Source organism: Leucopleurus acutus (genome assembly GCF_964270905.1).
Source record: "Leucopleurus acutus genome assembly, chromosome: 10".
In the NCBI taxonomy this organism is placed as follows: Eukaryota; Metazoa; Chordata; class Mammalia; order Artiodactyla; family Delphinidae; genus Leucopleurus; species Leucopleurus acutus.
The window spans coordinates 92733966-92758478 of record NC_139153.1 but is presented as its reverse complement, the minus strand read 5'-3'; the positions used below and the strand labels follow the sequence as shown (position 1 = coordinate 92758478).

Genomic DNA, 24513 nt, shown 5'->3' with positions numbered 1-24513 from the left:
CAACAATATAAACCAAACTGATAATTTGTCTCCTATTAACCTTGATAGTAACATCACTGAGAACTAACACACTGAGGCTAGAGCCTAATCATTTAGTTTGGAGAAAATAAACTCATTTACAAGGTAATAACCACTACCTGATAAAGGGGGACATACTGTGAGGGAGTGTATGTTATCCCTGGGCTATGAGTATACAGTGAGGTACACAGTTACAACTCAACACACATCATACTAACCAAAGGAATCAAATCCCAGCCCCCTTTCTAAGGAGATTACTATTAACAATGTGCTAAGTTAATGCATGCGTTTATAGAATGTCCATGCCTGATATTGGAGATACTGAGATTTAGAACCACCAGAAGTTCTCAGTGCTGCTTGAGAACGTACACTGACTCATTCCTCAGCAGCAAAGGGAGAAAAACAGTACATTACAAGTCACTCCCAGAAGGTAGAAGGGACACAGTCTCCCGCCTTGCTGTCTTAATTTTGAATGGAAGAATGTACACTTACTTAGATTAACGCTGCTTCTGAACAGAAGCACAAAATAGTGGGTAGATTTGTGATAGAAAACTATTTGAGAGGTTGAGTGATCATCTGGATCAAGTCTCTGCACCTAAAAATGTAGGGAGGCAGATTTGAAGGTTTCTAAAATCTTCCAAAACTGTACAGTGGACAGAGTTGCTCTTCGGCCACCCAAAACTAGAAAGGCAGAATTTTTTTTTTCTTTTTTTTTCTTTTTTTTTTTTTTTGCGGTACGCGGGCCTCTCACTGTTGTGGCCTCTCCCGCTGCGGAGCACAGGCTCTGGACGCGCAGGCTCAGCGGCCATGGCTCACGGGCCCAGCCGCTCCGCGGCGTGTGGGATCCTCCCGGACCGGGGCACGAACCCGTGTCCCCTGCATCGGCAGGCGGACTCTCAACCACTGCGCCACCAGGGAAGCCCCGAAAGGCAGAATTTTAAGATTCACCTGCAGGCACAGAGTGGGCACTCAATAAATGCCTGATGAATAAATGAATGAATGTTTATTTAGAGCTGTCTGTGTGTAACATTTACTAGGGCCTGAAAAACCAACATAAATTGTACAAGGGTCCTGTCCTTAAGAAGCTTCTAATCTATCAGAAGATGCACAATATAAATGAGCAATTTTAATACAGTGTGATGCTTGTAGTAATAAGGCAAGGCTATAAATATAGTAATATATAAATTAAAATAAATTAAAATAAAACAGACGCAACAGGGAGCCAACAGTTAAGAACAAGGGAGAGGGACAGATAAAGCTTCTAAGACAGGATTTGATTAAACTAATTCACACCAAGGCACTAAAATGTTATCTATAGCTTCTGTCCCAGGGTCAGTTGCATTTTAATGTAAAACAAGAGGAAGGTTTGCTCAATTCTAGAGGACTGAACTGCTATTAGTGGCATTTCAGGTATCAGGTGAGAGATGGCAGAGAAGATTCTTCGAATAACACTATTGGGCAGAAAGTCTACCTAGTTCTATCATGAAAAAGGCTCAAAGAGGGTAGGTGCATGTCTTCTTCAAACAACTGTATCCAGCAAGCACATAAAAGAGAGCTGGTGAGGGGCTTCCCTGGTGGCGCAGTGGCTGGGAGTCCACCTGCCGATGCAGGGGACACGGGTTCGTGCCCCAGTCCGGGAAGATCCCACATGCCGCGGAGCGGCTGGACCCGTGAGCCATGGCCGCTGAGCCTGCGCATCCGGAGCCTGTGCTCCTCAACGGGAGAGGCCACAACATTGAGAGGCCCGCGTACCGTGAAAAAAAAAAAAGAGCTGGTGAAGTGTCTTGAATAGATGTTTCCACACCCATGTTCACAGCAGCATCATTCACAACAGCCAAGAGGTAGAAGCAACCCAAGTGTCCATCAATGGATGAATGGATTTAAAAAAAAAGGTGGTCTATACAGACAACAGAATATTATCCAGCCTTAAAAAGGGAGAAAATTCTGACACATGCCCCAACACAGATGAACCTTGAGGGCATTATGAGAAATGAAATCAACCTGTCCTAAGAGGACACATCCTGTATGATTCCACTTGTTTGAGGTACCTACAGTAGTCAAACCCATAGAGACAGAGGTAGAATGGTACTCGCCAGGGGCTTGGAGGAGGGAGGATAGAGAGTTAGTGCTTGGTGGTATAGAGTTTCCATTTTGCAAGATGAAAAGCATTCTTGGATGGCAGTGATGGCTTCCCAACAGGTGAATGTACTTAACACCACTGAACTATACACTTAAAGATGCACAGTTACAATGGGAAACTTTGTTGTGTGTATTTTATCACAATTTTAAAACCTGGGAACAAAAGGAAGTTGGTGAAGTACACCATAGCTTTGAAATTGATATGCAACGTTTTTAGAGCATTATAACGATTGTTATTAGTTATTATATGTGGAAAGCTATTGCAAAGACAGCAGAACAGATAGCGTGTGTTGATTAGATGGGCAGCTGCTTGCTTCGTAATGTGTTTGAGAAAATGACACCCAGAAGACCTCCTCCAGCATCAGCTGCAATTCCACCATAAAAAAAAATTCAATCCTTGGGTCCCCGAGCTTTTGCCAAGTGCAACCATCCTGGCCAAGGTCCCTATCAGCTTCATATGTCTTTATGAGACTGTTTCTCTACAGGTCAACCAAGGTGCATGAACTGACTTGAGGTATTCGGGAGAGGGGAAAGATGAGGTCCAAAAGGAGAAGAGGAAGTCCAGACAGTGAAAAAAACAAGCCTGCAGGAACTGGTGAAATCAAATTGTGCTCCTTGGAAATTCTCTCCATGCCACTGATGACCTTTCGCCACAGGTTTTCATAGAAGCCTAGCTCTGCTCTCCATCCTGACCCCTCCCTTCTATCTGAAAGACTCCCAGCAATACAAAAAGTCACGAGGCAAAACTCGGAAGGAGTTTAATCCTAAAATCAACACGGCTTCTGCTAAACAATTTTCAACTGCGGCTACATATTTCATCATGGAAACTAATTTGGAGTTTCCAGTTTCACGAAGTGTGGTCAGCAAATCTAAGAGTGAGATGGAATAAGTAAATGGACAGACTTCAGAACTCTGCATTTCTGAGTCAGCTGCAATGAAAAGCTTAGGTTCAAAGAATCTAGATATGCGAGCGGTATAAGAGATAAGAGAGTAGATCAGAGGGGCTTTAATGTAAGCTATGACTTTATGCCCCTTATCCGAGAATCTGGGGCTAGAGAGCCAGCTGAACGCAAGGCTCCTGTGCTTTCTGGAGTCAGGCTGCTCCTCTGTAGCTGGGTTGCCTTCAGGAGAGCACACCAGGGATATGGGTGTCTGTGTGCGTGTGTGTGCACATTAGAGAGACAGAGAGAGATCTACTGTGATGTCAGTAGAGTTAACTTAAAAAGGGGGAGAAGCAACAGTATTCTGAACCAGGAGAGCCTCTCTCTCGTTATAAGATCCTCAGAATACTTAGCAGGCATTACGGTCTCCACACCATCTGTCAGAGCTTAGCTGATGTGACTGCCTCTGTACATTAATAACGGAGGTGATCAAGGGTAGCTTCAAAGAAAGTTCCCCTCACTCAGACTTCAGCGTATTATTAAAACTTCTCAAAAAGTATAGGGGGTGGGTTGTTGTTGTTGTTTTTTTTAACATCTTTACTGGAGTATAATTGCTTTACAGTGGTGTGTTAATTTCTGCTGTATAACAAAGTGAATCAGCTATACATATACATATATCCCCATATCCCCTCCCTCTTGCATCTCCCTCCCAGCCTCCCTAGTCCACCCCTCAAGGTGGTCACAAAGCAACAAGCTGATCTCCCTGTGCTATGCGGCTGCTTCCCACTAGCTATTTTACATTTGGTAGTGTATATATGTCCATGCCACTCTCTCACTTAGTCCCAGCTTACCCTTCCCCCCTCCCCGTATCCTCAAGTCCATTCTCCACATCTGCATCTTTATTCCTGTCCTGCCCCTAGGTTCTTCAGAACTTTTTTTTTTAGATTCCATATTTATGTGTTAGCATATGGTATTTGTTTTCTCTTTCTGACTTACTTCACTCTGTATGACAGTCTCTAGGTCCATCCACCTCACTACAAATAACTCAACTTCATTTCTTTTTATGGCTGAGTAATATTCCATTGCATATATGTGCCACATCTTCTTTATCCATTCATCTGTCGATGGACACATAGGTTGCTTCCATGTCCTGGCTATTGTAAATAGTGCTGCAATGAACATTGTGGTACATGACTCTTTTTGAATTACGGTTTTCTCAGGGTATATACCCAGTAGTGGGATTGCTGGGTCATACGGTAGTTCTATTTTTGTTTTTTTAAGGAACCTCCATACTCTTCTCTATAGTGGCTGTATCAATTTACATTCCCACCAACAGTGCAAGAGGGTTCCCTTTTCTCCACACCCTCTCCAGCATTTACTGTTTGTAGATTTTTTTTTTTTTTTTTTTTTTTTTTTTTTGCCGTACGCAGGGCTCTCACTGTTGTGGCCTCTCCCGTTGCGGAGCACAGGCTCCGGACGCGCAGGCTCAGCGGCCATGGCTCACGGGCCTAGCCGCTCCGCGGCCATGTGGGATCTTCCCAGACCAGGGCACGAACCCATGTCCCCTGCATCGGCAGGCAGACTCTCAACCACTGCGCCACCAGGGAAGCCCTGTTTGTAGATTTTTTGATGATGGCCATTCTGACTGGTGTGAGCTGCTACCTCACTGTAGTTTTGATTTGCATTTCTCTAATGATTAGTGATGTTGAGCATCCTTTCATGTGTTTGTTGGCAGTCTTTCAGGAGGTGGTTTTGATCAGTGTTAATTTTAACTGTGTACTCATGTCCCTTGTGGATTTATTAGCCTGGTTACATTGCTTCAGGTACCACAGAAAGCACAGGTGGGTGAGAAAATAAGGTGACAAAACCCAGTGAAATAATACACAGGTGGCAGCATACACACACCTGCATCTTCACCCGCTTTTCAAAAATAAGATTCTATTTTCCTCCTCTATACTCTACATGTTCTCAGACAGACTGAATAAGCATTTGTAAAGAGACATATATTATTTTGATTAATATTTCACGCAAAACCTCTTATTGTACAGAAAGAATATGGGAGTTGGACCTTCCTTTACCTATATGGCTGGGCTCTCTCCTTCACCTACCACTGTTCTAGACTCTGTGCTGGAAACCAGACCATGTGGAACACAGCAAACCGTATTTTCCTTTCAAGATCAGATGCAATGAGTCAGTGTTTGTGCAGTAATCTGCTAGTAAAGCAAACAGGCAGAATTGAGAACTCCCAAACACGCCATGTCTTCATTTCCATTTCACAAGACAATGAAGCTCACCACACAGGGACATTTTAAATGATGAGGTCCCCTTCCACACATCGACCCGTCCTTCACGTAACCGTTTGAGACTTTCTGCTAAGAATGTCTAAAATGCTTGCTGTTTCTCAGCAGCAAACAAATGCCTTTAGCCTCTGACCCAGCATCGGGGTTTCTCAAACCCTCTCCTGTCTGAAAATGTGTCCCCAACCAAGTAGCAGTACCTGGCGATCACCCTGCCAGACACGGGGGCCAAGCCTCTAGCCCCAAAGGGGCAGAGCCATTCCCTCGACCGATTTCAGAGCTAACCCAACACCTGCATCAGTGAGCACAAAATGAAGAGCTAATACCATCAAGTATCCTCACCAGAGGTTGGTTTTAAAACTCTGTAAGTGGAGAAAATGTAGGACTCTGAGCTACAAAATTGGCCCGCCTGCCCCCAGAGGACCATGCTCTGGGCTTTTAGTCCTCCTTGCCTTGTCTTCCTCTATCCCCTTGATTTTACTTGCTGTCAACTTCACGGTCAGGGAAGGTGGCCCTCAAAGCAAAGCGCACAACTCAGGCCACACAGCAGCCTGCGCCACCCTGTCTACGCTCTCTGTACTTCCTATTTTTTACTGGAAAATTTAAAAGAAAACAAGGCAAATTATTATCTGCTTAATGCACATTTAGGTGTCCCCTGCCCCCATTTTTTTTGATCTATAAAAGATAGCACTTAGCACATGGGAGTTATAACCCCAAAGCCTGAAAAGGACCCTGCCAACTCCCACCCAATATCGTGCAGTTTCGGTGACAACAAACTGGGTCCCAAACGGAAAGGTGAAAACCACAAGTTCTCAGTCTCAGTGAGTTGAATTTAGTGAAATGAAACAGTCATTTCTATTTTAGTATTTTTAAAGAGTGACACTTAATAGCACAGTTAAAAGGTCACTTCTTGAAATTAACGAGTGAGCCCTGGTCCCATCCGAGGGTAAAGACGGATTTTTTTTTTAGAGGGTCTGAGGGCCCCTGGAACACACTGCCTATTTTGAGGTGTCACAGGGAAACCTGTTGGAAAGAAGAGTCTTCAGCTGCGGTGGCGTTGTAATATTACCTGTCAGCCAAAGACACTTTCTTTATGGGTCTTTCAATCAGCCCATCGGTAGGTATTTGTTCAGAAACCCCAGTACACAGGAGCGGGCAGGACCCCACCAGGAAGTGATGCAATAAACGTTGCCTCCAAGGTCTGACTCCCTTAATGTGTTCTGAGCCCTCCCGGCTGACTTCACACAGACACTGCGCATGACCTGAGCGCCTCTGCCCTTCTTTGGAGGCTCACCATCCTCTTTTCTGGTTCCACTGTTTAGAAAGCCCAAGTCAACCTGGAACCACCTCTCAGTTGCAGTGTTTCTCTTTTCTCCAATGATCCCTGGGACGCCTCTTTGGAAACCTTCCTGAATTGCCTAGGCTAACAAATGCTTTTAGGCATTTGCCATTAACCGAGTTTTTACGTAACAAATTGATGATGTCAACATCCTGCTTAAAATCTTTCAAGGACTCTCTCCTCTCTTCAAGATACAATGCAAACTCCTCCGCAGAGCTTTCTGAAAAGACACTTGGTGATCTGGCCCCTCCCTTGACACTTCTCACCTGCTCTGCTCTAGCGGCTCTGGACTATTTGCACTTTTCCAACATGTCATGTTCTCTCTCCTCTCTGAGCTTGGCACACGCTGTCCATCATGTGACCAACTAAAGCTGGCATTTCCCCCATCCCTTGAATCTGGACTTACTGGGTGACTTGCTTTAGCCACCGGGAAATTAGCAAAGATGCTGCAAGGAGAGGTTAAAAAGCACTTGTGTGCTGGAGTTCATCTTCTCTTGCTGCTCCCGGGAGCCCTGAGATCGCAATGCGAAAGCTTAGACTAGCCTCCTGGAGGATGAGAGACCACGTGGGGCAGGGACCAGCAGTCCCTCTCCCAACCAGACTTACAGCTGGACATACGAGTGAGGCCATCAAGGACCAACCAGTCACAGCCCAGCTGGCTAGCCTAGAATAACCCAGCTGACTCACAGAATCATAAGAACTAATACATGCTTGTTGCTTTAAAGTCACTGAACGCTGGGGTGGCTTGTTACATATATATGCCAACTGATACACCCACTTTGTTTCCAGGTTAACACCTGTCGGTCCTTCAGGTCTGGGAATGAAGAGTTCTCTGAGGCCAGAAGATGCCACACTGGTTTCCATCCATGGCATCCTCTGGGTACCACTAAAAGAGCCCTGGCCACAGTGTAAAGGAGTTGCCTATTTTCTCATCTCTTTCCCCACTGACTGGAAGCTCTTTTTAGCTGTGGTGGATGCCTTCCCTAGTGCACACACCTAGTAAATACTTGCTGAAAGACGACAGAGGAATGTATACCTCTATCTTCTGGTTTTCTCTATCTTTAATTTCAAAGAATTAGACCAGGTAACTTTCACCTATCACCACCTAGACATGATAACCACATCAAAATATTATAGTTTTTCTTTTTTTTAGAGTTCCACTCATATCAATAGCCTTTGGGAATCTCCCTACTCTTTTTACAGATGAGACTACTGTATCTTCCAAACTCACTGTACCTTTCAGTTTGACTAATACGAAAAAATTCACCTAAAATTCCAAGGCCCCTTAGAGTATGCACATGGATAATTCCTGACAAATGCTCCTACCTTCACCATCATAATTACTCTACCATATATGTCAAAGAAGCAGAAGACTTTGACAATACATAACTGACTTCGCTGGCGATGCAATGACACTGACAGTTCATGACAATTCCTATTACAGAGGAAACATCTCTACAACAAAGAGACTAGCGAGTAGCAACTGTTCACCTGTTCATTTCAGCAACACATCACGATAGATTTTGTTTTGTGAAATTTATTATCCTAACAGCATTATAGCTGCCACGGTGACTAGGGAGCAATCCCTGGGCTAAAATTTAACTCACATTATCTCATTTAGTTCTCTCAACAATCCTGCAGCATAGGTACGACCAGCCCTATTTTACAGACGAGGCAAATAAGACTCAGAGAAGGGGGTCAATTTCCCCAAGGACACACAACTAATGAGTGGCAGGTCTAGGATCTGAACCCACAGATGTGTCCAAAAGCCCCTATTTGGACGAATACCTTTAAATCTCACGTTAGCAAATGGAAGTAAGAACTACCTTCCTTCGGAAGACATGGAAATAGAGGCACTGAGAAAGAAAGTAGCTTGCCCATGGTCTCAGAGGGCTGGGAAGGAGAAGAAAACCCAGGCGTCCATCCTTAGCCTGATGCTCCTGTTACTGGACCAAGCCCAAGGAACCCCCACTGTCTCCTTAGTTGTTAACAGTTAGATTCACACCTACCTCTGTGACTGACAACAACAAATTCAACGGGGAGAGATAACAGGTTCTTTCTCTTCTAGATGTGCTTCCAATTACTGTATATCTAGATAGGTTGTGAAAAAAAAACAGTATGAAGCATGAAGCTCATGAGTCCTAACTGGGCTCTGATCTGCTTTACCAGATTTCTTTTAAAAAAGCAACCAACCTAGAGAAGGACTTTAGTCTTCCAACTTTAATGTAATTCACGGTCTGTATCTACTATTCATATCAATATGACAGAACTGATTTCCTTGCCTGTGTACCATGAAGAACAATGAACACTTAGCATTAAATATTGAATTAAGAGTTACATAATGATCCTTTCAAAAAAAAATCAACTCTGCTTCTCCACCATATCAAAATGTACCTGAGGGCTTCCCTGGTGGCGCAGCGGTTGAGAGTCCGCCTGCCGGTGCAGGGGACACGGGTTCGTGCCCCGGTCCGGGAAGAGCCCACAGACGGCGGAGCAGCTGGGCCTGTGCGCCATGGCCGCTGAGCCTGCGCATCCAGAGCCTGTGCTCCGCAATGGGAGAGGCCGCAACAGTGAGAGGCCCGCGTACCGCAAGAAAAACAAAAATGAAAACAAAATGTACCTGAGATATTTATCTTTCTGGAAACACACAATGTCTTCCACAGTTTAAACCGTTTCAACGACTTAACGTAATGACCTGTTGGGCATACCACATGCTTGTCAAACAAAACTGATTTATTTAAGAAACAGCTTGGAAACACAGGATGCTCTGAAAGTACAAACAACTCCCTTGGAGTTTCCTTTTTGTCCAAGTATTATTTCTCTTAGTTCCAGTTCCAGATATTCATTATCTATCCTTATTCTAGGTATGAAAGGGGGCATTAATATATGCTGAGTATATAAAATGTACTAGATAGGAGTGCACACCGCTGCTTGAGTATACAGAATGTACTAGAAATGCTCGGTTACACCCTAACCGGCTTCCCCGTCCTGAAGACACAGGTACATTCTGTTATCTCAGCTAAGTCTGGTCATTCTGTGGAGCAAATACTAAAAGGTCTCTGCAAATACAAAAATTCTTTTAGTAATGAAAGGTACTAATGATATTTTATGTCACTGGTGGGCTTCAAATGTTCTGGGGACGTCCCTTTCACCAGATTCCCTAGCTCCCCAGTACCCTTTTTTTGTGAAAAATGTCCTGACATCTCCATGCCAAGAGAGACAGAGGCACTCCCTAGGAAAAAATGTCAGTCAAAGGCACTGGCTAGGGGCTTCTCTGATGAAATGGCTATGGAGTTAAGTCCCCAAGATATCCATGGTCAGTTGACTGCCCAATTTTAGACTTAATCTAGGCAACGCCAAGTAAGTTAGGGGCTTTAAGATAGAAGGCTTCTATGTTCTTTTGGATCCAAATCAGAAGAGGGGGAAAAAGTCATTTAATGCCAATTCAATTTGACATCAACGGCGGAGGAGAGTAATTAAAGAGGACAAGGGGTGTTCCTTTGCAATGCTGCGAACACCGGTAATCACTAGAGCCCAGTCAGAGAACTCCAGTTACACTCAACTGCTTTCAGGCCACACCTGTCAACAGGAAAAGGAGCCAAGATTGACTGGGGTGTTCCCCTTTATCCTCCTCCCTTAACCTCTGATTCCTCCCAAATATCTACCCATGTCCCCAACTCTGAACACCAGTGCTGATAAGCAACGGGAACATTAACCCAATTCACAAGAAAAACTGATACCATCTAATGTTCTGAGATCACCTAACATCCTGGCCCGGCAGTCCCCGCATTCTGCCTGGACTACCCATTAATCAGTCTGTTATTCTCCATGGGATGCTATCTGCACCAGAAAGACCATGTGGTCCACGATCCTTAGTAAGTGACACTCCCATGATACTGACATACTCTTCCTGGAGGCCTGCCCAGATGAAGGAAATGGAAAATCCTCCTTGAGCAAGGTGACTGCCACCTCCCTTCTGACCCTCTGGAGGCCTCCGTCTTCCACTGCCACTCCTCTTCTTGCCTTTAGGGAAGTGCTAGCCAGCAGGTTGCTAGGACAACGGGCGTCATTGCTGGGGCTCAGAAATAGATCGCCAGCAGAGTGGGCAACCTGGACTGTAAATTCTAATGACAGCAACAAGATACCGATTGACAGCTAATCTGCTCCACTAAAGGAATGACAGACTAACATTACCCAGCGGACAGCTCTCACCTTGACATACTATCCTTTAATCTGCACTTGTACTTGATGTGGCGGTGACAGAGAAGGGGTAAGAAACTCACTGAAGATACAGGCTGAATGACTATTCTGAATTATGTGAGCTTGTAGATATGCAGGAACCAACTGACATTTATATATTTATTAGTCTCCTGAAAGTGGAGGGAGGGAGGTTGTTCATAGCAGAAGCAGGAGAGCCAGAAACAGGTAGAACAACTGAGGTTGCCAAAGAAAGGGAAGGGAAAAAAATCTGTTTGCACAGGCAATAGCTGTCCCTGTTCTGAACAACTGCATCCTAACCTCATACTCCCTCTTCTTGGAGAACAAGGAAGAAAAGACAAAAGACACTGAGAAACTAGGGCTTGCCATGGTAGGAGAAAGGAACAATCTTTGTGTCCAGTTCTCTTTGTTCTGCAGGGTAAGGTTTACAATGCTTACAGTGGCTAGCAACTTGTAGGAGACCCAGACATTAAGACTGCCTATCAAAGTCTTGGATTTTAGCCCTGGAGAAATTACAATTTTTCAGTTCTATGCAAGCTGCAAAGACTGCAGGAAAAAAAAAAAAGAAAAATGAAATGAAGAGCAACCTAATGGAAATTTTCAGAAAACAATTTTAGCAAGAGCATTTTCATTTCCAGATATGCAAAACATTGATGTCCCAATGTCTGTAAGGATGGCTGATGTACAGAATGAAAGATGTAGCACAGCCCAGTACCCGTGCAGGGGTCCCCAAGCAGCAAATTCTGTTGGCACTGTGGACAAGTCCTAGTGCTAGACAGTCGTGGCCGGAAGGGAGATGGTCACAGGACGTGTGTGATAAAGGTACTGGGAAAGAAGTAAGATTTACAGGTGGAAGAAGCTGGTGAAGAGTCCAAAGAGCATGACAGGAACTTGAGTTTTGGAAACAAAACGATTCTGAAGGAGGTTGCCGTTTGTATCCCATTAACATTTCCACTTTGGGGGATTCTACTTAAGGAAGTTGTTTCAGAACAGAAGCACAAATAGAAAACTGACATTGGACTTCCCTGGTGGCACAGTGGTTAAGAATCTGCCTGCCAACACAGGGGACACGGGTTCGAGTCCTGGTCTGGGAAGATCCCACATGCTGTGATGCAACTAAGCCCATGTGCCACAACTACCGAGCCTGTGCTCTAGAGCCCGCGAGCCACAACTACAGAGCCCACATGCCACAACTACTGAAGCCCGCGCACCTAGAGCCCATGCTCCGCAACAAGAGAAGCCACCGCAGTGAGAAGCCCGCACACCACTACGAAGGGTACCCCCTCTCGCCGCAACTAGAGAAAGCCCGTGCACAGCAACGAAGACCCAACACAGCCAAAAATAAATAAATTTATTTTTTTTAAAAAAAGGAAACTGACGTTGAAACACTAAAATCCCCCAACATAGTAAACTTAGCTGTTTGAAACCCATCTCACCTAAAAAGCATTTTATGCTTGTAGAAAATGACTTTTTTGAATCATGTAACATTCTTATTCAGGTGTCTGCAAAAGGTTAACATAATCCTCAGGACATAGAGAAGACGGGTTAATTCTTTCAATCTAAGAGGCCCCCCTCTTGGAATTTATTACATAGTAAGCACTGGAAATTTAATGTGAATATATGTTGAGGGAAGGAGGGGTTAAATGATTTTCTGGTCTTAAAAAAATGATTATTTTACAAAAGTGAAAACGTGGGAAATTAAAAGAATGAAATTATCTGTTTCTCTTTATACATTAGTCCCAAAGAACAATTTATTTGCTGATAACTATCAGATTTTGTTTTGGCTTTATGACAAAATGTCATTTAGTTCCTATCTGTGCCTTACTTTTTCTCTAAGAAAGCAAAGGAAGGAGAAACAACAATCTTTTAGAGGAACAATGAAAATAATTCAAATACTATGATATGATATACTTGGAGAGAAAAGACTTACAGTCATTTCTATACAGTCATATTCATTTATATTTATAACAAAGATGGTAGAGCTGATCGATCTCTGATCTCTGGAAGAATTTTCCGTGGCTTAAGATTCCCCTTCCAGGGCAGCACTCCCACCCAGTCATCCTCGCCCTTCCTTCTTTCTGTGTGTACCGCTTCTTCCACAGCAAGTGCTTCAAAGAAACACCACTTGAGAAATACATTTTTAGTTTCGGGTGTGGTTTCTGTCTGAAGTTCAGCTGAAAACACTACATTTTACACGGGTTGGGGAGGCACCATTTCTTTAAGTGGCCCAAGTTCTTGCTTCAGCTTTTGCCTATAAATATTTATATAAAATGACCCTAAAGAAGAATGGTTCCCGTGTCCTCCAAGTCCCCACTCTATGTCTTTATCAGTGGTCACGGCTCATCATTCCTGATGGAAAGACATTTCTGGCTCTGAGGTCTCATCTACCCAGATGAAGAAGCAGTTAAAGAAAAGACTAGGCTGGGGGCTTCCCTGGTGGCACAGTGGTTGAGGGTCCGCATGCCCCGGTCCGGGAAGATCCCACATGCCGCGGAGCGGCTGGGCCCGTGAGCCATGGCCGCTGAGCCTGCGCGTCCGGAGCCTGTGCTCCGCAACGGGAGAGGCCACAGCAGTGAGAGGCCCGTGTACCACAAAAAAAAAAAAAAAAAAAAAGGAAAGACTAGGTTTATCATGTCTCCCTCCCTCCCTCGCCTTCTCAACACACACACACACACACACACACACACACACACACGGCATTGAAATCCAGCCTCTGTTTCAAGACCTAATTCAGACGCTCAGCACTCTGTGAAGCCTCCCTCCCCTGAAAGCCCAAATCTGAATAATCTTACTCATCACCCCTTTCGCAGCACCCGACTCTGCCCCTCCCAAAGTGATTGGAGAGAGGAAAATCCCAGCGAGCAGTGAATGCAGACTACCCATCCCTGCATCCCTAACAGACCTGAGCACACCTTGGCACACAACCACCTTTTCACACATACGATTCATTGAGTTCGAAACTTAAATAGAACATAAAACCTTTTTACGTGACAGCAACTACTCAGTTAGAAAGCAGTCTGACCAGGCTGTGGACACCTTCTCTTCCCCCACAGGACACGGATATCGTAGAAGGTACAAGAACATTTGTCCTTCCACACCTTCTGAGGGTTCCAAGTATATCCCTTTTCCCCTCCGAGATGCTGAGGGGAGCAGGCTGAGCACGAGGGGAAGACGACACGAGGGGACGGGGGTGCCTGCGATGGGCTGCCCTCTGCCGAGACTCAGCAAGTAGGGCTGACGTCAACTCTCAGAAGTGGCAGCTCATGCAAGGCCCCCCACCCAACTGCAAGGCAGCAATGGCCGGGAATGAGTGACGCCGTCGGTAAGAAGCAACAGGAGGAAGCCTGGGAAAGGGAAAGACATGGGTGAAAGAGAAAATTCCAGAAGACTCGAGGTTACACAAAGAACACCCAGAGTACCTGCATGAAATATGAGAGCCTCTTTGCCTTTATAACACGCAGGTCCATTGACAGGGCCATTACAAGCCAGGATTAAAAAAAATGAGACTTCCCCCCCCTCATTTATCGAATAGTAAAATCTCCCCTTTCCTTCTGATCCCCTTATCTACTTAAGTTTTTTTTTTTTTTCTATGATAGCACTAGAGATCATAAAAAAAATCTGGTATCACAGATGGCAAATCTAAAAGGTACAAATTGACACACAGGGAAATTCCCCAATTGCTCTGATTAGAGTGTGTATGTGTAATTCCCTCACTCTGGAGACTAGAAATTCAGCTCCCATTTTTCAACGCTTATAAAGACAGCATAATGCTGTCTAAATAGGCAGAGAGGTGTTTATTTGAGTCTTTCCATTTCTTCATAGGAATAATGTAACTCCTGCTCTCAGAGCAGTTACTCTGAAAAGGGGTCAATAAACACAGAAAATTCAAGAAACCTTGACCCCTGTGAGCCTCAAAAGCCACATAGGATGATGCCTCCCTAAAAAAGTGTTTGTCAACTTCTCCCTGCACACCAGAGGGACGCTCAGTGGACTCGGTTTGTACCGGTGCACTATTTTTTTTTTTAATTCCGAAGTGTGTATCAACCAAAAGAAAAGAAAATGAAAATGATGCCATTCAGTAAACGGTGAGTTTCTAGGTAGCCTTGGCACTCCGAGTCCATCTGCCACTCTGAAAACAGATGTCAACATGAACAGTGATCAAGCGATAGGATTATAAGGCAACACTCCAACCCTTCACAGAATGCCAGGGCAGGCCGTTCACAAACAACCCATACAGCAAAACACTCAAATGGAAAAGGAGAGGAAATACACACAGTGTAGAATTCAAGCATCAGAAAATCCCCAAACTCTGATAGTTCTATAAAACCTTTTTTTAAAAAAAAAAAATGGTTTCCTTTCCCACATTGACTTATACACATCATAAACATTTAACATCTACTTCTAAGGAAAATACAATGAACTAGTCTCTCCATGCCTGCCTCTACCTGACCAAACTCCTATGAGATTGAAGCAGCTCTCATCAGAACCATGTTTGTGGTCCTTTTCTGAATGGCTTAGGCCCACACGTAAGAAGCCCGGGCATATGTTTATTCTGTGCTTAGTTGCTCAACAAATATTTACCGAATGCCCACTACAGGACAAACAGTATTTTAGGTGTCGTGGATTCACCAGGAATAATGATGATGATGATTATCCCTGCTTTCATGGAGCTTACAGTCTAACTGAGGAGACGGCTGATTAACAAATGCACGTATAATATGCAAGGTGCTTCAAAGAAAAATAAAGTAGGCTAGAGGATGAGAGGGGTGCGGTGTGTGTTATTTGATATAGGCCAGGGAAGGCTGCTTTAAAGAGGCAACATGGAGAAGACCTACTTAAGGAAGCTTAAGAGAAGCTTAGGAAAGAATTACAGATCGCTGCCTCCTTACCTATATACTAATATTTGAGTACAGAGGTGGACTGTTTTTAAGAAGTTAAATTTCAAAAGTGGTTCATTTTTAATTTTCAAGAAGACCAACGAGTATGGATCCTAAATTTAAGTGACTAAAACTCTATTCTCAGAAAGCACTCAAACACCTTTCAATTGTCACATGGTCCCTGGGAGGGTCCTCTGTAAAGGGTAACGGGATGGTGACAGACATAGTAATTCTTTTGTTTTTTTAACCACAAGACTGTGCTCAATGTTTTAAAAGCACTTGTAAACTGAAGTTGTACCAAATCACTGACGCTTAGAAGCCAAACGGGAAAACGAAGGTCCAGTCGGCCTCATCTAGGCTGATACTTGAAGTAATGTTAGACACCCAGAAGAATGACCAGAGCTCACTAAACTCAACTTTCTCATGTTACTCAGGATAAAATGGGTCCCCAGGGCTTTAGGGGGCCCCAGGTTATACAGGCAACTGCAGCATCATGGGTAAAACCCAGGTCTCCCGACTCCTAGGTCAGTCTTCTTGCCACTCCTCTCTGCATAAGATACCGCACCTTACAGCCAATCTGAGACACTTTCAGGACCAAAGTCCATCTGCTAGAAAGATGGTGGCAGACTTGAAAGGTGGTTAATGGGGCAAACAGAGGAGAACTACACGGGTAGTGAGTCTAGGGCACAGTGTGCAAGGGCTGCTGGGGATGGACACCGCTCATTCCAACGGCTGCCACGACTATTACTCAAATGTTCTTCTACCCACTATCATACCCCATCTACGTGTAAGCACACATCCTTTGAAAATCTCCTGCCTTCCCGATTAAAATGGCACAGCTTTGGGGTACCCAGGACACCAAAGTAAGAGGAGACTGTGAATTCAGTGTTGTAAAAATGCACCAAGATTACAAAAGGTTACTAATTTCAAGAGTTACTGAGAAAACTGGAACCTCCCCCACCTCCCCAAGTGAACGCAATTTGGAAGAAAAAGTTTCTAGGAGTTCAAAAGAATCTAACATTTTCTTCCTCTCTCTCAACCCACTCCATTTAAAGAAAGATTTGTAAATGACTCCAAGTTGGCCATGTGGCATCTTAAGGTTTACACCTTGGAACGTCTTTAAAAACCTCACTTCATGTTTGAGATCTGACAGGGTTATCATGTAAGCAGTTCAAAGCTATGGTTTAAAGAAAAAAAAAAAACACACCAAATTCGAAACAAAAGCTATCTTGATCATAGTAACTGCAGTGTTCTTTTAAATGTAACCTGAAACCTAAAGCACTTTTCCATAAGACACTTGTTTCCTAGGATAAAAATGCTTTAAAAAACATTACCAGAAGTGCACTCTACCAGCTGCCTGACTGGGAAAATACTTTCAAGAAAAGCACGCTGCTACTGTAGCACCCAGATCCAACAGGACCCACAAATTATTCCTCAATAGCGGTAGCAACCTTTAGAATATGAGATGTTTTTTAGTAAGATTAAAGTGTGTTACAAGAGGCTCTGCTCCTTCTGGGAAGCCCACACCAAGATGGCGACGTCAGTAAACAAGTAGCATAGAGCAATATACAGACTCATAAACCAACACTTCATGGCTGTCAGTGACTTGCCCAAGGTTGCAGACTTACTTGACCATAGGACCAGGAATAGAATTTAGGTCAGTAATTCCAGGAGCTGTATACTTTCTACCAGAGCCAATGTGATCATATGTACAAAATGAAAGCACATGAAAAAACCAGCATCTTCCACATCCATTTACTCTGAGGCACTGGGAGATTCTGAGTTCAATAAGCTTATTTTAATATGACTATTTAACCCTCAGGAAGTATGGAGAAATATGCGTATTTAATACAAATTTTTAGAAAACCAAGAAATAAAAACTCAGTGGAAATCTTTTTCGATGCTTTCCCCCCGATATATGCCCTCATATTATTGCATTTTGCTCATTCAAAATAGCTCACGTAACTGAAACATATGGTAGTATATGCCTGGAAAAGTTTCTTGACCAAATTATTAAGAAGCTGAACACTTAATATAAAGTTATTTATATATATATACACACACATATACATACATATATGTATATTATATATATAAATACATATTTGCATATATAATACATATATACACAATATATATTGTGTCTATATATGTATTATATATTTAAAATATACATTTACACACACACACACAAAAAAACCAAGTCGAAGTTGGCTCTTCATTTTCTAAAATTTGAAGGTAATATGTTCATAGGCCAGCCTGGGTTTCCTGTAGTTTTACTCTTTCCTGGTCAAAACGCTTCTAAACTTTTTTTCTTTTATGACACAGTCTAGCAATGAGGTAAAGCCTCCAGAAAGCAGCAGAGCTGGGCAGACCCGTAAGTTTTGTGCTGGACGAGCTTCTCGAAGCCTATAGCGTGCCTTCCCTTCAATTACTGGATCCTAAACCTCCTCATGAAAGGTGACCAGCAGCTGACACACAAAAACGACTAATCTCAAAATCCCAACCCAGTAGCCTGATAAAAAGCAATAAATCAGCCAACTTTAAGCAAGAGAAGCACCGAACAGCTGACTGTACTCGCATACCTCAGATTTTTGAAAGCCAGAAAAACATTTCATTCCAATCAAAAACGTCACATAAATAAAATAATTGCAGGGTGCAAATCCTGGTTGGGAAACCTTAGCCTGGAAGAGTTTACCTCCTACCCACAACCTAAAAGAACTGCCAGAGCCCAGTTTAAAGAGGCTGCTCTGAACCTGATACTATTAACCGCACCAGGAGAAAGGGCGTGACCGCACCAGGAGAAAAGGGTGTTCCTACACTGAAAGAGTCACTGTCTCCACACTTGATCCATAAGAAGATAATGAGCAGTGCCCCACAGAAGCTGAGAGAAAGTCAAGTTCATGGTAAACAAAAACAGAACCTCTCCCCTTAAAAAAAAACGAAATTAATTGGAGGATCACCTAGAGGTAATGCTAGTACCACTTCAGCACCCTGGCTCCTGCATCCCATGATTCACAAATCGTTACAAGGCAAGTCGCTGCAGAAGCAAATCTTGTTAACTTACAACATTCACTGTGCACGGTTCACAGGTAGCCCCAACCTGTCCTTCACCATGGAGACTTCCCAGAAGAAGCTGGAGCGCTCCTGGGCCCAGGCGTGTTCTTTCTTCCTTTCACAGGGAAGGGAGAAGTACCTAGCATAGGAACAGAACAAAAGAAAAAGAGAAAGGTGAATACATCGTCAAATCCCCCGTTGTCTCAACAAACGAAGTTCACGATCAATTAGACTGATGGATAATTCACCAAAGACCATTCTCCAGTATGCTTTGCTTAAAAAGGAAATGCAGTATTTTTGCTCTTGTCCCAGGAGACAGCACGGTGCGGCCAGGCCTCTCCCCCACCCCCATCCCCACCCCAAGCTGAAGCCAATTCTGGGAGACTTCAGATGGCAACCCAGCTGAGATGCACACTTGCAACACAGCCTCAAAATAAGCTACTTGAGTTTGCTCTCTTGCAAGGAGGAGGGAGCTAGAGCGATCACCTTCTGCCATTTTCATACCTCACTAGGTGGTTGGGAAGACCAGTAAGCTCACTCCGGCAAAGCACTCACAGTTCCCGAGAAGAAAGGCGCCACGTAAACACAAAGGATTATTAGGAGTCAGAAGCCTGTTACTGAGCTTGGAGCCAGAATATAAAAGCCAGCTTTGGCAAGGCACCCATATCAACCATCCCCGGGGCACCCAAACGTCCAAATGTTTCTTCTTTCACCGAGGGGTCAAGGGAAGCTGAGCACTGGAAACAGAGGCATCTAGAATCTCAGGGAGAAGAAAAGTAAAGGCCTGGACCAGGAAGTGAACAGGAAAAGGAGATGAAAACTGGTGAGAGAGGCATGTGCAGGAACATGATGATTTGGTCCACACCCCTCCCTCGGATTGCTGTTCTGCAGTGTTGAGTGCACTGGACATTTGCAGGGCTGTGAAATTTTCCACTTGGCCATTTGCCACTTCCACCCACCGAAGTGGCACATTGAGGCCCTGATGGAAAAGGACTGGGTGATTTTTGTTTGTATGTTGCTTTTAAAGCAAAGACCTATTCATATCCTGATTAAGTTTACTCTCAATATCTCATTAATAATTTCCACACCTGGATTTCTTGATTTTTTTTTTTCCCCCTCCTGTAAGACAGGGCCAGGAAAAACTTTTCCTGGGCCAATATTATCAAGGTATTTGGACTTGTGTGCTTTTGAGGAGCATGCTTGAGGTATGGAAGCTTACCGGAGTGGCTTTGGGGATGACAAAAAACAGAATTTAAATGCTACGCTGGAATCTTGTTTGCTTCCCAAATAAATCATCCACAAGTACCAGTCATGTTTTTCTTTCAAAGTCATAAGCGTACATTGAACAAAAATGGGAATCCCAGAATTAGCACTGTGGGTATAGGAATATTTTCGATGGAAAAATGTGATCTCTTATCTCAAAAACAGGCAAGAATGAATAATACCAAATCTTAGATTTGGAACTGGCAAAAAACTGACAAACAGACCTCAAAATAAAGAATTTTTTAAAATGCAGAGAAAAAATTAGGACGAAAGGGAGAAAGGTGTCTGCTATTAATACAATTAACCATGACTTTTATAGTGAATTCAGTTTATAAAGTGTTTTTTAATCGAGGTATAACTGACATAAAACATATTAGTTTCAAGTGTACAAACTGCTTTCATATTCATTCATTCACTGGACACATTTTTACTTGGTGCTTACTATATCCACCAGGTTCTATGTTCATAATGGTGAACAAAACAGACAGAGGACTGTGCCTTTAAGAAGCTCATTGCTGCAAGAGGAACAGATATTGAAGAATCAGAGTATACTATTTTTAATATTTGCATAAAATTCGAAAAGCAGATAGGCATTAAGAAGGACAAATAAACACTGTGATCTGCAATCACCCCATAATGGGGTAACGTCACGTAGAAGAAAGGTCTTTCTTCCAAAAGTAACACTTCAACAGGGAAGTAAACGATGAGCGAAGAGTTAACCAGTCATCAAGTTTCTGGGCAGAGGAAACAGCCTCTGCATTATATAAGTGCGCTGACTAGACCTGTACAATTAATTTCTGTTATTTCATCTTTTTCCCCTGACTTTTTTTTTTCAATTGGGTCTTCTTGATCAGGAAATGAACAACAGAACTGTTCTCAATACCTTGAAATAAGAAATGATTCTTCTTTCCAACTACTGGGCCATCAGAGCAACAAACTAGTAATTTCTGCTAGAGGAACATTATTCGGTGCAGGCATGACACTTGATGTGACAGAAAAGGAAGACTCTAGCTTCCTAATTCATCAAAAATAACCCCATCATCACAATGAAATAAAACGAAGCTTCCTCTTAAAACCCTCCCCTAAAAGGGCTAAAGACAGATCATACTACACGTAAACTTCTAAAAACAAACAAAAAACCACTTCTTAGTACCTTCTATTAGGTTCCAAGTTTGCTGGCTTCCTCTTGACTATTAGGATGTTTTTATTATTTCTCTCCTGGACCGAAATGGTATTTTTCCTCACTTTCTAGAGTGTCCTGTGCACCTTCGCTTTTGGTTCTTGGTTTGGTATCTATTTACCCAGGTATGCAGCATGGTGCACAGAAATAAAAAGCGACGGAAATGTTGTGTTCATCTGAACTGTCTTCTTGTTCCCTACCATCCCAGAGCTGGTGCAACTTAATGTTTCCACTAAGGAAGATCAGGAATTTGCTTTCTTCATCCTACAAAACGAAGGCATCCTCAGACAGGCTCATTCATGTTCTCCTGTGAATGGAGTAAGTTTGAAAGTCTGTTTGAAATGAATATGCCAAACGTCTATTTGAGCCTGTTTACATTTAAGACAACGGATAAAATGCAGTATCTCCTACGTATCTGGTTCCTCATATAACTACCAAAATATTAATAATCCTCCAAGTTCAAAGTCGTGAAATCCAAACCCTCACTTTGACTTAGGAGTCCTGACAAGCTTTAGCAAACTCAGGAAGAAAGAGCAAGAAGAAAAACTTTTTGAAGCCGAGTTGTCCAAAACCCTGCCATGAGACCTGGGAAATTATGCCAGGCTGACAGCTGCATCCTCCGACCAGAGATGAAAGTGACACAACGCCAATTTCTCCTTCCCCTGACTGCCCACAGCACTTACAGCCTTTAGCGAGCATTCTGACCCGAGGTTCTTTTCAATTCAGCACTGTTAAATAAATCCAGTGAAGTATAAAAAGACAACGTAGGCCTTGAAAGGCTCCAAAAGTTTACAAGCTCCTTGATGAAAGAAACCTTGCCATGCCCTTCTTTTGCAGCCTCCTGGTAGTGCTGAGTAGAAGAGCCTGCACTTAAATTAAATGATCCATATCGCAAACCAGTTCTACGACTTAACCTTTATGCCAAAGGAAGCACTACTCTACGGCTATAATTTAAGCCCTTCTCACTTTTCTGCCCTCCAGGGACTTGGAGGTCCTACATGCCTATCATCCGAGTGAAAGTCCTGCATGAACTCGAGAACAATTAAGTTATAACTTACCCTTCTCTCTCCTGTTCTTCCAATCCATTATATTTTTGGTCACTAATGGCTTTTGAGCAGTTGCCATCTCCTTTCAAGATTTACAACCCCTCCCCCCCCCAGCACCAGGAGCCTTTATCCTCGATTCTCCTAGCTTTTCAAAAGCCACCATTAAGGAAACCCTCGTGGTCCATGGAGGAGAGATGCGGATGCTCTGAGGCAGTGGCTCTCAAACCTGAACCGTCATCAAAAACACCTGGAGGCCTTGTGAAACCATGTTGCTGGGTCCCACCCGCAGAATTTCTGATCTAGGAGGTCTGAGGCGAGGCCAAAGAACTTGCACTTTTAACAGGTTCCCAGGTGATGCTGAGGCTTCTGGTCCAGGAACCACACTTTGGGAACCACTGCTCTAAGTGTAAAGTCTTTCTGTCAATTACATGGCCAAACAGAGGCTAAGGATCTTGAGTATATTTAACCACTTTAAGATGGTTACATTAGAATAAACAGGTATCATTCCTTCCAAAGAAGTGACAAACGACCAAACAACCCAAAAAGCCCACACCACTTTATAATCTGTGAAAACTCCTTGGGGCTCTTAGTCTGTCTCCTACTGGCTCCAAGTCCTGTTGGGGTCAATTCTGCCCTCTGTCTCTCCTACAATCTTTTCACCCCCTCTACCAGAAACTTCTTTGCAGCCTAAAACGTAATCATTGCTATCCCTGAAAGATCTTCCCCAGACCCTAATACATTCCCAAATGGCTGTCACCGCTCCCCTGTTCACCATAAAACATGTTAAAGTGTAGTATAAATTCAACACTGTATTTCATCGGGTACCTCTTAAAACCCTTAGAGTTTGATTTCAACACTTTTTTTTTTTTAAGTAAACTTCCTTCGCTTTTAAAGGCCAGGAATGGCTCCCTGTCTTCTAAATGTAGTGGCCTTTTCCTAACTGACTCTCCTAGAATACTTGATAAGGTAGTTCCTTAAATTTTCTTTTTATTTAGTGAACTAGCATTTTTGCCTGGACAGCATCTTTCTGGAATGACCTCTCCCCCATTTTCTTTGTTATCTGGGCTGGGTTGACCTCATGCCTTGGGTCCAAAGATGGGCATATGCAAACTATTAGATATAGGATGGATAAACACCAAGGTCCTACTGTACAGCACAGGGAACTATATTCAATATCGTGTGATAAACCGTAATGGAAAAGAATATAAAAAGAGCATGTATGTATAACTGAGTAACTTTGCCGTACAGCAGAAATCAACACAACATAATGAATCAATTATACTTCAATAAAATTTTAAAAATAAATAAAGATGGGCATATGATCTAGGCTTGGAGAATCAGAATACATATCCCTCTTGCCATGATGACAGGATGTAGGGATGGGCATGTAACCAAAGCCACACCAATCAAAGGCCTCTCTCAGACTGGCTAGAACTAAGAGGAATGAGATGCCCTCTCCATGGAAGCATGGTCTCCTCAGAGCTAATTTTACCACCTTGTGAGGAAAGTCCACATGAGGGTGAAGCTCTGCAGCAGGGAATGAGGCTGAAAGACAGAACGTCTGAGTCCTGATGACAGTGAGGTCCCTTGGATGCAGCCATGCCAGAGTTACATTCATTCCTGTATCTTTTAGTTACATCATGATAGACAAAATTCTAAAGTGGCTCCCAAGATTCCCTGTCCCCTGGTGCCCACACACCCTCTCCTAGTTATTCAATCAAACACAATCTGGGTGCTGCTGCTGCTGTGAAAGATTTTGCAGATAAAATTAACATCCCAAATCAATTGACCTTAAAACAGAAAGCCCAGCCTTGGTGGGCCTGACCTAATAAGGCGAGCCCTTCCAGGACAAGCTCTTCCAGGAATGAGATTCAAAACATGAAAGAACACATTTGGGGGTGGGAGGGGGGCATGGCTCTCACCAGGAGCTAAGAGTGGTGCCCATCCCATAGCCAGCAAAAGAATAAGCGCCTCAGTCCTACAACCACAAGGAAGTAAATTCTGCCAATAACCACAGGAGCTTGAAAAAGGACGGCAAGCCCCAGATGAGAATGCAGCCCAGCTAACACCTTGATTTCAGCCTTAGGAAACCCTGAGTGGAGAATCCGGCTAAGCCACGGCTAGACTTCTGACCTACAGAAATGGTGGTTTTAAATCACTATGTTTATGATAATCTGTTCTGCAGCAATAGAAAACTA

The 24513-nt window shown here is 43.4% G+C and overlaps 1 protein-coding gene across 3 annotated transcripts in view; it reads right to left on the bottom strand.

The window, feature by feature from the left end:
- ATXN1 (ataxin 1) overlaps window positions 1–24513 on the bottom strand; it is a 396177-nt gene that overhangs the window by 131524 nt on the left and 240140 nt on the right. For all 3 annotated transcript variants that reach the window (XM_082848800.1, XM_082848801.1, XM_082848802.1), the window contains one exon: window positions 18837–18965. The gene's annotated coding sequence lies outside the window, so the exon portion shown is untranslated. The remainder of the gene's footprint in view (window positions 1–18836; window positions 18966–24513) is intronic.